The 16,417-nt window shown below is 41.2% G+C and overlaps 3 non-coding genes across 3 annotated transcripts; 2 read left to right on the top strand and 1 right to left on the bottom strand.

Annotated features, from left to right (window-relative positions):
* Nucleotides 1-167: 167 nt before the first annotated feature.
* trnak-cuu (transfer RNA lysine (anticodon CUU)) lies at nucleotides 168-240 on the top strand. The gene has a single exon. It is a non-coding gene; the product is annotated as a tRNA-Lys (tRNA).
* A 4,813-nt stretch (nucleotides 241-5,053) lies between these two features.
* Nucleotides 5,054-5,125, top strand: trnae-cuc (transfer RNA glutamic acid (anticodon CUC)). The gene has a single exon. It is a non-coding gene; the product is annotated as a tRNA-Glu (tRNA).
* Nucleotides 5,126-6,444: 1,319 nt separating this feature from the next.
* On the bottom strand, nucleotides 6,445-6,533 carry trnay-gua (transfer RNA tyrosine (anticodon GUA)). The gene is given in 2 exon segments: nucleotides 6,445-6,480; nucleotides 6,497-6,533. It is a non-coding gene; the product is annotated as a tRNA-Tyr (tRNA).
* Between the last annotated feature and the right edge of the window lie 9,884 nt (nucleotides 6,534-16,417).

Raw genomic sequence — 16,417 nt, 5'->3', positions numbered from 1 at the left:
TGATTTGGTTCTCGGCTGTGGAACTCTACTATGAAAACAAGCGCACACTTAAAATACACCTAACTGTAAATTTGCTAGTACAGAGCTGTTTCATTTTAAACATATTTGTGTTTAAAAATCATATCGAGATATATTCATAGACACACTTTCATCCTCTGGGTCCACCAGCCCGGCTAGCTCAGTCGGTAGAGCATGAGACTCTTAATCTCAGGGTCGTGGGTTCGAGCCCCACGTTGGGCGGTTGTGTTTTTTCTCAGACAATTTGGTGTTTTTGGATTAAATATAGTCTGCAAAACGGTAACTTTGCTTCCAGTGTAAGTTTAAAAATACTCTACTTTGGATCATTGACTATTCATCTTACAAACTGTAAATATACTTTAGACCAGTGGTTCAAAAAGTGGGGGGAGAAGGGGGAGTGGGGACACCCCAAGATAACTGGGTCCAGGGTTGTGTTCATCTTGATCCATTTATTTATTTTATTTATTATTTAGGCACAATCTGTATAATATTTACTGTACGTTGTCATAAAATGTCCAGAATGTGTGATCATAGATTAAGGAAACAGTCAAAGCTAAAACACTGCTGCTTCTCATAGCATTGCTGAAGCAGAATATTCTCTTTGAGAGTCAGTCCAGCGCTGCCAGGTCTAGAAACCCAGTGTCTTGCAGCCCTTAAATGACCAACTGAACAGAGTTAATGGTATATTTTAAAATCCCAAACAGCCCCATTGCCCTTCTAAAAATCACCATGAACAGAGATGGAGTACAATGAGAGGAAATATCATTATAATATAAGTGTTTAAAAAGTGGAGGCAGTTTAGATGCAGCAACACTACAGAAAAGAGCCAGATCTGGTTAATTTTCTCCTGAACAGGTAACAGCAAATAATTTCTGAAAAGAAAAAAATGATAGATAGATAGATAGATAGAAGTACAGATGCCTATGTGTAGATTAAAAGGAGTAAACGCCATAGGTTGTGTGTTTTATATGAAGGTGAATGACAACATGATTGAAAAGTGTAAATACCATTGTTTGTTTGTTTTAAAGAAATTGAAGCAGATCCATGTGTGTTTCTCTGTGGTGTGTGTGTTTTAAACAAATTAAGGAGTAAGACTTGTGTTTGAAAAGCCTCGGACATTCACTTATTTAAGGTGGAATGGAGAAATCAAGGTTGGTTGTACGTTGCAAAAATAAGTGTTTTACTGTTAGGCAGATGTTTTAGTGAAATGATGTACACTTGGTGATATGTTTTAAATTGATAAAATGGAAAATACGTGTTTCAAAACGAGTTTTGTTTATGAACCTAGCACTTAGCTTTAGCTTCGCATAGTTGTTTAAGGTAAAATAAGTATTCGGTAAGAAGCTGGAGAATAACACAAATAGGACTGACTCATAAAATGAGATTTATGGTTGAACACCAGCCTTGTAAAGTCTAAAAATGTAAGGTTGTTTAGAGATTTCATTCTTGTAAGTACAGGAAAAACAGTGGCGGCTATTTTCATTTTTGCTTTTCACTGAAGTAGGTAAATGTTTGTGTTTTAAACGGATAAACTGGAATAACAGATGCTTCAAAAGGTTTCAAACGCTATATCACTAACTTTAACCCTTAATATGGAAAAGAGAATTAAAAAAAGCTTACGATTAACGCCAGTAAGACTCGTAAACAGTACATGTAAGGTGGAACGAAATGTTTGATTACGAAAACTGTGAATAAGAATCAAAGATCTGCCTCCTAAACGATTTTTATGGTGGAAAAGAAAATCGATAAGTAGCACTAGCCTTGTCTAGTTGAAATATTTAAGGTGTGTTTTGACAGTAATGGCTTGTAAATGCAGGGAAATGGCTGCCACTCACATTCTTCTTAGCTATTACGGTCCACATTTCTTAAACATATCTCTTGCTTGTTCGTTCAGTTTTCCTCAAACGGGCAACCTGGCCGAGCTACACGTCTGTGGAGGAGGGGGAGGAGGCCGACAGCTCTCTTCACTGTTTTGAAACTATATTATAGTTTCGATTATAAACGCTTGGTGTCAGTATTACAGATTGCTCCTTTAACAATTAGCCAAACACTTACCTATACAGACTGCACAAAAATACACACTCTTTATCTAAGGCCTCCAGTCCACTGTCACTTAGTACACACAAGGGATGCTGTAAATCCAGTAGCGGTATTAACATGGAAAGGCATCGGCATCTTACGTTCGCGTGACACTGGCACATGCCAGTAACATCGGCACCTTACGTACGGGTGACAGTGGCATCTATTTTTTTTTTTTGGTGACAGTGGCATGTGCCAATGGCATCGAATTTTTTTTTTTTTTTGACAGTGGCATATGCCTCTGTTTTGCGCAAATGCCGATGACATTGACATCTGTTTTATGACACTGACATATACTCCACTTCATTGTTGAACATCTGCCAGTAGACTAAGTTTAGCTAGCATTTGGATGTTTAAACTAGCTATATATTTAACTAGCACACGTATGCTACTAGCATGTAAACGGACCAAACATGTGACATGCTACAAACATAGCATCCCTTATTCGCACACAGTCCACTGTCACTGTGTTCATGGAGAATTGAACTAAAAGTTCTTCCCACTTAGGGGTATACGATGCTCCTCAAAACCACCACTTTTAAGACGTCGACATACCACAATGCTGCCGTGCGATAACATGAGAGGCAGTAATATATATATATATGTGTGTGTGTGTGTGTGTGTGTATAGAGTGAAAATCTAATATGACAGTGTATTAAATGAAACATTACTTTTTAAAATTTTCGAATTTAAATTGAGGTAGCAACCCTGCTAGGCCTAATCAGAAAATTGAACACTGGAATGCTATTAAAAGTGGCAGAGGACTATACTATAAGGTTTAGTGTGCCTGCGTTCTGGTGCTGCAAGTCTCTGACATGTTAACATTGATACCTTAATGCTATCCTGTATTTATTTTGCTTTTTAGGACACACATTTAAAACACTTGATGGTCTGTTTCATGACATCCAGGCTCACAGTACTTGTCCATTCTGTAGAAAGTGTGATGAGTGCACCCAGGACCACATCTCTAAAAAACATCTCAAGTATTCTGTTTTTTTTAAAGATGCTAGCTATAGTAAGCAGTCTGTTTCTAATCTGAATTTCTATGTTAATAATGGTATATATATTTTGATAAATGCTGAGGAAATACTAATGGCCAAAATGTTCCTTTGTGATCAGTATGATTGTCTTATTATTGAGATTAAAAAAATTAAAAATGATGTGCTGTTTATGATCTGTTGTTTTTGTAGACTTTTGATGACTTGTACAGCTAAACTAAATGTTCAGTAGTAATTACATAATGTTGAATTCTTTTTTCTGTCAGATCTTTTCACAGTGCCATGTTTTTGTGGACAAGTTAAAGACTTAAAAAGAAGTCATTAAATAAACACATGGGCTTTATTGTAAAGGAGAAATTTAGGGGAAATCTGGATTATATGTCAGTAGAATTGGATGTCAGCACATATTATGAGCCTTCATTAGAACGTCATACATTGTCTTGGTTGAAACGTCAGCTTTCAAGAATCTGACATGCAGTGTTGTACAAGGCTATTAGAGCTTCACGTGCCATAAAGACATTTTAATTTATCTAGTAGTCCAGTAGTAATGTTGCTTGGCAGCATTGTGGTATGTGGACATCTTGAAAGTGGTGAGTTTGAGGAGTGTCGTATACCCCTAACTGGGAAGAACTTGTAGTTCACTTGTCCATGAACACAGTGACATGACTATGTTTGTAGCATGTCACTAGTTTGGTCCGTTTACATGCTAGTAGCATACGTGTGCTACCCAGTAAACAATTAGCCGTTGATTCGACGTTGAAATAACGTAATGACTGCCATCAACGTTCTCTTAAGGTTGAAAATGAACGTTGAAAAGACGACCAAACACAGACATTGAAAAAACGACTATTAGACGTATTTTGGACGTCCGTTGACGTTATTAATTGGTCCCGAAATAAATTACTTGTATAAAACGCGTTTTGGACGTCCACTGACGTTATCGATTGGTCACCACTTAACTAACTTATTATGATGGATTTTGGACGTCCATTGACGTTTAAAATATGTGTTTGACGGACAGACTACTTTTAAACCTATTTTGAACGTCCAGGGACGTTCCTTGTTTACTGAGTAGTTAAATATATAGCTAGTTTAAACATCCAAATGCTAGCTAAACTTACTGGCAGATGTTCAACAATGAAGTGGAGTATATGCCAGTGTCATAAAACGGATGTCAATGTCATCGGCATTTGCGCAAAACAGAGGCATATGCCACTGGCAAAAAAAATTAAAAAATAGATGCTACTGTCACCCGTACGTAAGGTGCCGATGTCACTGGCATGTGCCAGCGTCACGCGAACGTAAGATGCCGATGCCTTTCCATGTTAATACTGCCTCTCTGTAAATGGTGCACCAGGAATGAGGTGCAGTAAACAGGAAGAGGGGTTTTTTTTGATGATAGATCTAGATCAATGACGCCGAGATTTTTTGCTGCTGACCCAGATGCTAAAGAGAAATCTGCTGTCTTTAACCTAAAGTCAGATTGTTTACTTCTTGCAGCTTTTGCACCCAGGAGGAGAACCTCTGTTTTGTCAGAGTTCAGTAGAAGGAAAGTTAAGTTAATTAACAAATAAGTTGGTGTTCACATTGTTGAGAACCTCACCTGGACCCACACCACCAACTCCATATATATATGTAAATCACATAAGGACACTGAGGAAACTCATCTCCCCTCCTGCCATCATCACGTTCTTCAAAAGAACCTTAGAGACCATCTTGAGCAGCAGCACTACTGTCTTTTTTGATGGGAGTTGCATCACTTCTGCCTGTGGATAGTGAATCCAGCAAAGATTACCACGTGCTCTCTGTATCCTGGACATATACAACTTGGATGTTAATAGTTAAAGGTAGGTTGGAGTGATGGTACTTATGAAGTCTGAGGAACCTATTGGAAACTAATATTACTAAACACTGAGGTTCACATGCTAGGAGCTCTGCTGGGGGAGGGCAGCCAGGTGTCCCTGGTGGTCTAGTGGTTAGGATTCGGCGCTCTCACCGCCGCGGCCCGGGTTCGATTCCCGGTCAGGGAACAGCTGTTTTCTTTAAACATTTTCCGTTTTACATTTGCTTGAGCTGTCTCTTCTTGTGCATGTAATAGTTATTAAGTGAATAGTAATTAGATATTAATTGAATGACTAGTAACTCGCTTAAATATCAGTTCAAACCAGAAACATCATAATGTTCACAAAAAACAGGATAATAAAAATATAACGTCCTAAGATTATTTAATTATTTCTATCAATAATTTAATGCATCTCATCTACATATATTTATAGTCTTGTATTTTCTTGTTTTGTGTTCTTTATTTTCTGTTATTAGTGGCGTACACAATTTTTAAAACTTAATGCATTAATTAAGAAATAAATGTTTTAAAATCCTTATATAAAATAGTTTACTTAATGAAAGTTTAAACTATTTTGGGGGCTGTTTTTTTTGTCATAAAGATGCAATGAGTGAAATTGCCTCGAGCCGATTAATTATCGTTAGCTGGAAAACAGCTGCTTCTGTACTGCGAGGCGAAGGGGAGTGCTGATATGAGCTATAAATTATTAAGGAGTAAAGGGACAAAAATGTATTGCTTTAGAAGAAGGCCATATATAGTTGGGGCATGTTCGCACATTCAAGCTCTCTCTGAAAGGCCAAAATCCAGACAACCATTTTCCTAAACATAACAGCAGGCTAGTGTAGACTACACAAAGCATGATTTCACAGCTCAAACCCGTCCAATTGGATCCGAGCTGAGGGAGGTTCCTATTGGACTGTCCTTACCTTTGAGTTTAAATTCGCTGGCTGACTGAGAAAGGGTGGTTTGTGTAAGTTGCCCCCAGAGAAAACAACTGTTTACACTTAGAGGTTAGACGGTTTTTTTTATTGTCTTTTAAAAATACAGATTTATAAAAAAATACAGTTAAGCATAACACAGCCCTTATATTTCGTAATAAATGCATAATATTGTTCGTTAAAGTTTAGTAAAAGGCCACGCCTCTTCAGCTCTGGTTTTCTACTCTAGTCTTGAGTGGATACCAAAGGTGGCAAAAAGCATGATCTGAAAGGTTGTTGGATGAAGGAATAACAAATTCTAAATACTTGTTTCAAAAGCAGTCAAGGCTTATACTGTACTAACTGGAATGCAAAAAAAAAAAAAAATCCATGTTTTATTTTCAATAATATTTTAGACTGAAGTTAGCGCTCAGAAAACCTCAACAAAAAACAAAATAAAGCAGCTGGTTTAAAACACATTTTTATGAACAAAATGTAAAATATACGCAATAAATAGCACAATATCACTTTTTGTTTTAAAAGTGAACTTTAATATTGGACATTAGCGAAGAAAAAAAAAATATTGTCCTCCTTCGAGCCGGATTCGAACCAGCGACCTAAGGATGTCCGTGTTTACACCTCTACAGTCCTCCGCTCTACCAACTGAGCTATCGAAGGGGGCGATAGGGAGCGCCCATATTGCCGTAGATGAGGCTTCGAGTAAGGCTGCTCGCATAGCCATAAATGCATAATTGTTACTTAAAGTATATTAATGTATTTTATTGTTTGTAAAACTTAAATATTTCGCGTAATTTGACCAGGGGTGGTCAGATGTTCCTGTGTGACTGCATGTGCCAAACATGAAAGCTTATAATAACGGCAAATTAACATTAACAATTAATTATTACAACAAAAATAACTCAACAAACAAGTTTTCAAAGCAAACATCAATTATTATTTCTCTTGGTACAGACATGAAAATGTGTTGAAAGAAAAAATAAATATATTTCTTCATTTTGATGAAAATATTCATCTGATTTAGATATGAAACGCCGCATGAAATCGGTTTGTGATAAAATTACTCACTCATTCAGTCACTGGATTGATCATACATACTTAATCCGGTTCAGGGTTGCTTTGGGTCCAGAGCCTACCTGGTATCACTGGGCAAAAGGTGGGAACAGACGCTGGAGGGGCTGCTTGTCCTTCACAGTGCGACACACACTCACACATACACACCTAGGGACATTTTCAGCAGCCAATCCACCTACCAGTGTGTTTGTGGACCGTGGGAGGAAACCAGAGCACCCAGAAGAAACCTACTGAATAATAGTACATGTGACCAGACCCTGTATATAACAGCTAACCCAGCTTGAATGGTCAGAAATAGTCCATTATCCCTGAGCCACTCACTAAAATCTTTACCGATTTTCCTAATTTCTGATTTCATCTCCCTTTCTCTGCTGTGGGTATTCCAGAAACATCCTGAAACATAACTAAGAAGATGTGTATTAATTATCAGTCAAAAATTATGTAGATTATATTAAATTTAAATATATTGTTGATTCTTTCAAGGTGTATTATAATAATAATATTTATTAATTGTCATATTCTTTGTTGTGCATTTATAGAACAAATAAGATTTTACAATATGTTGAAAATATTAGAATTAATTGTTTTAATTTATGCATTGACTTTGAAATAAACAATAGAAATGTAACAGCCTGAGTAAAGTGTCTTTCCTTAAAACTATAACTGTACAAACATTCAGTTTGATTTGTTTTCTTATTAATTACTTCATTCATTCATTCATTCATTCATTCATTGTCTATAACTACTTATTGCATTGTGACACACACTCACACATTCACTCACACCTATGGACACTTTATGAGCAGCCAATTCACCTACCAAGATGTGTGTTTGGACCGTGGGAGTGTACCAGAGTATTTGAAGAAAGCTCACTTAGACATGGGGAGAAAACTCCTCAAAGACAGTCACCTGGAGTAAGGCTCAAACCCACAGCCCCAGGACCCTAGTGCCACCGTGCTGCCCAGGATTTCTTGTTTAATATATAAAAACATTTTATCTGTTGTTAAAATTTAATAAAATAAAACATTTCAGATTTTCATGTACTGTTTTACTATTAGATTTTTATATTTTAGTTTTGTTTTATTTGTTATTTTAAATGCTGCTGGACAGAGTATACTGTTTCCTATAGTGAACTTGAATAGAATAAAATCTACTGTGTGGGACTGGCACCACATCCAGGGTGTGTGCCTTCCTTTTGCCCAGCGATTCTGGGTGGGCTCTGGATCCACAGTGACCCTGAACAGGATAAAATAGTTGCAGAAAATGAATCAACAAATTAAAACTATGTACTGCTCCGAAAGCCATGGTAGTGCACTTTCAGTGAGCAATGATATAGTGTTAATTTAGTGCAATAAAATCTTCAGCTGAAAAAAATGTGTTTCCTGGATATCATGGGATTTAGAGAGTAGAAGACTCTGCAGATCTCTAACTGTCAGCATCAGATCTGCAAGACCAAGGATCTGACACAGTAGTAGTTCCCTGCTCTCTTGAGGTTCAATTTATGCCTCATCAACTTTCTGTCTTTTTGTTTTGCTGTCCAACAAACATGCTAAAACCCTTAGCACCTGATTATGTCTCCATGTATACCGACCCTGTGAAAAACTAACCTTACAAGCTGATAGAATAGTGTACCCTTGTACATAATCCACAACTAGGGTCTTCACCTACCCACTGTCCAAGATTTTGTGGTGTTGGAAGGACCCACAGTTCTTGCCAGGAAATTTTACGCTTCTCTAGATTCTCACATCGAAGTCTTATACTCCTCCTTGGATCACCACCTTAACGTGGTGGAGGGGTTTGCGTGCCTGCGTGAGCCTAGGAGCTATGTTGTCGGGGGCAATAGCCCCTGGTAGGGTCTCCCAAGGCAAATTGGTCCTAGGTGATGGGCCAGACAAAGAGTGATCCATAAAGACACGAATGAAAAAGATAATAACGAGGACACAGCCTCCCTTGCCCGGAGCAGGGTTACCGGGGCCTCACCCTGGAGCCAGGCCTGGGGGAGGGGCTCCTTGGCGAGCGCCTGGTGGCCGGACTTTCACTTATGGAGTCCGGCCGGGCTTAGCCCGAAGGGGATACATGGGTCCACTCTCCCATGGGCCCACCACCTGTGGGAGAGGTAGTAATCCGGGTCTGGTGCATTGTGGATCGGGTGGTGGTCGGGGTCGGGGGCCCTGGCGTTCCGATCCTCGGTTACTGAAACTGGCTTTTGGAACATGGAACGTAACCTCTCTGGTGGGAAAAGAGCCTGAGCTGGTGCGCGAGGTTGAGAGGTACCGACTAGACATAGTTGGGCTCACCTCGACACACAGTATGGGCTCTGGAACCAATCTCCTCGAGAGGGGCTGGATGCTTTTTCACTCTGGAGTTGCCCAGGGTGAGAGGCGTAAGGCAGGTGTGGGCTTACTCATAGCCCCCCAGCTTAGCGCCTCTACGTTGGGGTTTACCCCAGTGGACGAGAGGGTAATTTCCCTGCGCCTTCGGGTTGGGGAAAGGGCTCTGACTGTTGTTTGTGCTTATGCACCGAACAGCAGTTCAGAGTACCATGCCTTCTTGGGGACCCTAGAGGGAGTGCTGGAGAACACTCATTCTGGGGACTCCATTGTTCTGCTGGGGGACTTCAACGCTCACGTGGGTAATGACAGTGAGACCTGGAGGGGCGTGATTGGGAGGAACGGCCCCGCTGATCTGAACCCGAGTGGTGTTCAGTTATTGGATTTCTGTGCTCGTCACAGTTTGTCCATTACGAACACCATGTTCGAACATAAGGGTGTCCACAAGTACACCTGGCATCAGGACACCCTAGGCCGCATTCCGATGATCGATTTTATAGTCGTATCATCTGACCTGCGGCCATATGTTCTGGACATTCGGGTGAAGAGAGGCGCTGAGCTGTCAACTGATCACCACCTTGTGGTGTGTTGGATCAGATGGCGGGGGAGGATGCCGGACAGACCTGGCAGGCCCAAACGTGTGCTGAGGGTTTGCTGGGAACGTTTGGCAGAGGAACCTGTCAGAAAGATCTTCAACTCCCACATCCGGCAGAGCTTCGACTGCATCCCGGGGGAGGCCGGTGACATTGAGTCCGAGTGGGCCATGTTCCGGACCTCCATTGTTGAGGCGGCTGAACGGAGCTGTGGCTGCAAGGTTGTCGGTGCCTGTCGGGGTGGCAATCCCCGCACTCGGTGGTGGACACCCCGGGTGAGGGGGGTTGTCAAGCTGAAGAAAGAGTCCTACTGAGCCTGGTTGGCTCAGGGGACTCCGGAGGCAGCCGACAGGTACCGAGGAGCCAAGCGGCTCGCAGCCTTGGCAGTCGCTGAGGCAAAAACTCGGGTGTGGGAGGAGTTCGGTGAGAACATGGAAAATGACTTTCGGTCGGCTCCGAGAAGTTTCTGGCAAACCGCCAGGCGACTCAGGAGGGGAAAGCAGTTTTCCACCAACACTGTATATGGTGGGGGTGGGGAACTGTTGACCTCGACTGGGGACGTCACCAGACGGTGGAAGGAATACTTCGAGGATCTTCTCAATCCCACCAGCACGTCTTCCGCAGAGGAAGCAGAGCTTGGGGACCCCGGGGGGGGGGGGGGGCTCGTCTATCACTGGGGCTGAAGTGGCCAAGGTGGTAGTGAAACTCCTTGGCGGTAGGGCCCCGGGGGTGGATGAGGTTCACCCTGGGTTCCTCAAGGCTCTGGATGTTGTGGGGCTGTCCTGGTTGACACGTCTTTGCAACATCGCGTGGACATCGGGGGCAGTGCCTCTGGACTGGCAGACTGGGGTGGTGGTTCCCCTTTTTAAAAAGAGGGATCGGATGGTGTGTTCCAACTATAGGGGGATCACACTCCTCAGCCTCCCTGGTAAGGTCTATGCGGGGGTACTGGAGAAGAGAGTCCGACCGATAGTTGAACCTCGGATCCAGGAGGAACAATGCGGATTCCGCCCCGGTCGTGGAACACAGGACCAGCTCTTTACCCTCGCTAGGATCCTGGAGGGTGCATGGGAGTTTGCTCAACCAGTCTACATGTGTTTTGTGGATCTGGAGAAGGCATTCGACCCTCTGGGTATTCTGTGGGGGGTGCTCAGGGAGTATGGGGTACTGGGCTCTTTGTTACGAGCTATCCAGTCCCTGTACAAACAGAGCAGGAGTCTGGTTCGTATGGCTGGCAGTAAGTCCGACTGGTTTCCAGTCGGAGTTGGACTCCGTCAGGGCTGCCCGTTGTCACCGGTTCTGTTCACAATTTTTATGGACAGAATTTCTCGGCGTAGCCAAGTGGCGGAGGGTGTCCGGTTTGGTGGTCTCAGGATCCCATGTCTGCTTTTTGCAGATGATGTGGTCTTGTTGGCTTCATCGAGCTGGGACCTCCAGCTCTTGCTGGACCAGTTTGCAGCCGAGTGTGAAGCGGTAGGGATGAGGATCAGTACCTCCAAGTCCGAGTCCATGGTACTCAGTCGGAAAAGGGTGGAGTGCTCTCTCCAGGTTGGAAGTGCCTCAAGTGGAGGAGTTTAAATACCTCGGGGTCTTGTTCACGAGTGAGGGAAAGATGGAGCATGAGATTGACAGGCGGATCGGTGCAGCGTCAGCAGTAATGCGGGCTCTGTACCGGTCCGTTGTGGTGAAGAAAGAGCTGAGCAGAAAAGCAAAGCTCTCGATTTACCGTTCAATCTATGTCCCAACCCTCACCTATGGTCACGAGCTTTGGGTAGTGACCGAAAGAACGAGATCGCGGGTACAAGCGGCTGAAATGAGTTTTCTCCGCAGGATGTCTGGACTCTCCCTTAGAGACAGGGTTAGGAGCTCGGACATCCGGGAGAGACTCGGAGTGGAGCCGCTGCTCCTCCACGTCGAGAGGAGCCAGTTGAGGTGGTTCGGGCATCTGGTTCGGATGCCTCCTGGACGCCTTCCTGGAGAGGTGTTCCGGGCATGTCCAACAGGGAGGAGGCCCCGGGGCAGACCAAGAACACGCTGGAGAGACTATATGTTTCGACTGGCCTGGGAACGCCTCGGTATACCCCCGGAGGAGCTGGCGTCGGTGGCTGGGGAGAGGGAGGTCTGGGTTTCTTTGCTCCGACTGCTTCCCCCGCGACCCGGACCCGGATAAGCGGTGGATAATGGATGGATGGATGGATGGAAGGACCCACAGTTCTTGCCAGGAAATTTTACGCTTCTCTAGATTCTCACATCGAAGCCACTGGCCTTGTTTTGCTTGTGACAATGCTGTTGCACACCATGCCCCCTCCTCCTGCTTGTGAATGAAACTAGTCATCATTTGCCTTCTCTCTGGTCATGTGGCCTTACTAAAAGCTTTCCACAAATCACCTGACCTAAGGCCTGCTCTTCCACATTGTACTTGGCCAATCACATCCCTTATTTCTAATGAGCTCGCGGCTACTTGCACGTCCACTTTCGGATTTGAATTCCTTCCTGTTTTTATGATTGGCGCTGCTGCTTTTACCACTGCATCTTTCAATCCTAACAAAATCATCTCACGACTCACCTTTGCACATTTAAATTCCACAACCATGCCATGCTACTTAAACACTGCCGCACCCCTAGCCACTTCCTTATGGCCTTGTTAATAACCCTTTCCATCCTCTCTACTTCAGTGATTGAAACATCATAAACTGTCAATAGCCACCTAATATGAGGTAGTAAGCAAAACTGCAGACACCACAATTACAACTTCCCTGGCAAACATGATCTATCAATGCTATTAACAACCTTCATCAGTTCAGCTTTTAGTCCCACAACTTCTTCTGTATCGTTTAGCGCTGCACTATAGTATCTACTTAAACTCTTTACTAGTCTCCCCAGTACTGTAGGAATCATTTCTCCTTCCATCAAAACATTTTCTTGCAAAGGTTTTCATTTGACAACTGAATAAATAACACTAATAATAAAATGATTAAATGACTCAAGTTTTTTAATTATGTTTACAGAACAATGACTCCTTTTATTACTTTTTTTTCTTTGTGAAATAAATGTGGTCATGTAGACCAAATATTTGAAATTGAATGCCTGTATATGTGTTCACTGTAGTGTTTTGTTTACATGAAGTTGCTTAATATGCACTGAACACCAAAAACCACTGCTGTGTTTAATTTACAAAATGACTTGTGGTTTATACATATGAGTCACAGCCAAACAGAACAAAACACAACAGACTACATAAAAGGCCTGAAAATAGTGAGGACAGTCTAGAAAGAAGATGCCACCCCAGAATTTGAAGAGTTGCTGTGAGGGGCACACATGTAAGCACACAAAATTCGCTTTATATTCTTGAACATTATTCCACTTCAGATTATAAAGTCTTTTGACTTTGTACATGCATGTGTAATCCAAACTGTATCCTGTTGAGTGCACAGCCTTACCATGAAATGACAAAGAGTGCCAGATAAATTAACTCAGTTTGATTAAGGTATTTTTCAGATATTCCTTAATCAACAAAGTAAAACATACTCCCAAAAAGTTTATCACAGGTAAATTATTCCATAAACAAGGAGGCTTTGCTCTAAAATCTGTTGATATTGGCCTGCATTCATTTTTTCCTCCAATTCCTGCAGTGTCCTTGACACAGACAGCAGACATCTCCAAAATATCAGAGATCCTCTATCATGTGTTACTATGGGAATGGTGTTTTTTTCATGCTAGTTTTTTTCCTTACCACACAAACCTGTGTAAATTATAACTGAAAATTTCAATTAACCACATTTCACGATTCAAATTAACATGCTCCACCAACTTCACATTAATATGCCCTTAATCTTTCTCCAAGGAAGCTGCCTTCTCTCTACAAGTTCATCATGCTTTTCTCACAAAGAATACAGGCCTGGACTTCAATGTGGAAGTGTGGACTTGGTAGTTCCTTGAAAATCTCTCAAGAATTTGCCTGCTAGTTGAGGTTTTACTTCCTAGTCTTCCATTTCTTGGCAAAGTCCTAATATGTCCATTTCTGTCCACCTTTGGATTATGTTCTTCACCATTGCTACTAGTATCCCAAAACACTTTGATATTATTTTTATCCCTTCCCTGTTCTGAATATCAGTATCAAATTTCAATCATTTATTTTTAAAGTCTTCTGATGGCTGTTTTCATGATTACATCAGTAAACTGCTTTAGACTTTTCCTGAAGACCTACTTGACAACAAACGAGAAGTCTTTTCTAACACGTCTTTTGCCACTAAGGGCTGGCACCCACTTTATACCTTCAGGTTAATAAATACTTTAAATGTTAATCAAATATGATGCCGTTGTAATTCAGCTTGTTATTAAAGGCTTCTTATGCAACAGTTAGTTCTGGTCTCGCAGTCTGATTGGTTGAGAAGTGTTCTAACACTAAGCCATATATCTCTCTATATGGCCATACCAGCACGTTTTTTCACAACCATGGTATCACGCTGCTGAGCCGTTGCTAATTACTTTCTTTACACTGCAGCTCACCTTATTACATTTTTCACCAATAAATAAACTTCAGAACATTTTTCACACCAATAAACTGTCTCCAGTTTACTCTGAGCTTCCTAATACTGATAAAATCACATACCAAATATACTTATTTTCACTTTAAAAAAAATGTAAGTTTAACTTTTCTTGTCATAAATGGAGACTGAGAGCAGTGACTGACACTATAAAGATGGTTTAATCTAACACAAATACAAATTAAGACATTAATCACAAAGTCAGGTTAAGACTACAAAAAAATTAAATAATAAAGAGGGAAAACCCATCGGTGATTCAGTTGCTGTAACGGCATTTTCTAGGAGCATGTCTCAAATCATTCCTCATTCCTTAACATTTATATGTAAACCATGACTGTGGGTTTAAAACCGAGCACAAAATATTAAGCTTTACATTGATATCTCTAAGAGGGCCTGAGAGTGTAAAATACCTCAGTAAGCATTCATTGTTATCTGTAGAATCTGACAGTGATTGTTACTTAATCTAAATCAGACTATATCCTGAAGCAGTGACTGTAAGTTATGGGAAATTGTGGAACATAAAAAGGTCAAGAACATCTCTCAATAAAGTAAGATCTTATGACACTGACCTGAATTTTATTGTGACTTCATGCCATTGCCTTCAGAAGGGCGGGGGCAAACATATGCATCCTCTGAGACATGTGAGGCCAACCCACTACTTCTTTATGAACTGCAGGTAACGAAATACCACTAAACATTAGAGAGAAAACTCACAATGCCCAGGTTTTCCACACCATCTGACATATGCCTCTACAAGATGAGCAGATAATACGTACCCTTATATCTAACCTGAGAGAAGAAGCCTCCCAACCTCAGTGAGCTTTTGTGTGGCACTTTCAGCAGTGGTCAGTTGCTGAGTTCATTAGTAAGGACATTCATTCTACTGTATGTCCCTAAGGGCTAAGAAAGGAAATGTTACTAAGCATTACGTAAACATAAATTATTTCTACACCTATTGGACTTTTAATTTTTCTTTTACAACAAACAAATAGTTTATTAGTTAAATGTAAGCCCCTATTATCATAAAAATGTCTTTGTTTAATTTTTGAATGTTTTACAATTTACAATATACTGAGAGGGTGATGCCCTGGCGCCCTGTCCAAGTTGTGTTCCTGCTTCATGCCCAGTGATTCTGGATGAAGCAGTTACAGATTATGAAGAATGAAATACAAAAACCTACAAAATGCCCTTAAAATATATGACCAGCAACAGAAATATTATCTTTATTATAATTTTAGCTTTATTATACAGCTTCATTTCATTCCCAAAATATTTACTGGTATCCACATACCTTTTGGCTGATAATTAACATACAGTATGCGACCTGTTTTATTAAGAGGTGACCTCTGTTCATAAAATACATTAGAAAGCATTCATTGTTATCTGCAGAATTTGACAGTGGTTGTTACTTAATCTAAACCAGACTATTTCCTGAAGCAGTAACTGTAAGTTATGGGAAATTGTGAAACATAAAAAAGCAAGAACATCTCTCAAACACGTAAGACACCTTATGACACTGACCTGAATTTTATTGTGACTCCGTGCCACTGCCTTCAGGAGGGTGGGGGCAAACATATGCATCCTCTGGGACATGAGGCCAACCCACTACTTCTTTATGAACTGCAAGTAACAAAATACCATTAAACATTACAGAGAAAACTCCCAATGCCCAGGTTTTCCACACCACCTGACATATGCCTCTACAAGATGAGCAGATAATATGTACCCTTATATCTAACCTGAGAGAAGAAGCCAGTATTACTCACTGAGACCTTACCTTAGTATTCACCGGCATCATCAAAGAGAAATAAATACTTGATTACAATATGATGAACATTATGTTACATGTTGACTTTCTGTTCTCTGTTCATTATCACAGTAATACATTTCTGTAGAAAGCTATAGAAAAAATGTCTCTGTCAGAACAATTGATCTGAAAATATGCAAAGTGAAAATTTATGGAACACAACGAATTGCTCGTACACAGTTGGGCCACACAG

This window comes from Hoplias malabaricus, chromosome 8 (genome assembly GCF_029633855.1).
Source record: "Hoplias malabaricus isolate fHopMal1 chromosome 8, fHopMal1.hap1, whole genome shotgun sequence".
NCBI classification, from domain to species: domain Eukaryota; kingdom Metazoa; phylum Chordata; class Actinopteri; order Characiformes; family Erythrinidae; genus Hoplias; species Hoplias malabaricus.
The sequence above is the reverse complement of the archived record's forward strand: the minus strand, read 5'-3'. Positions and strand labels throughout refer to the sequence as shown.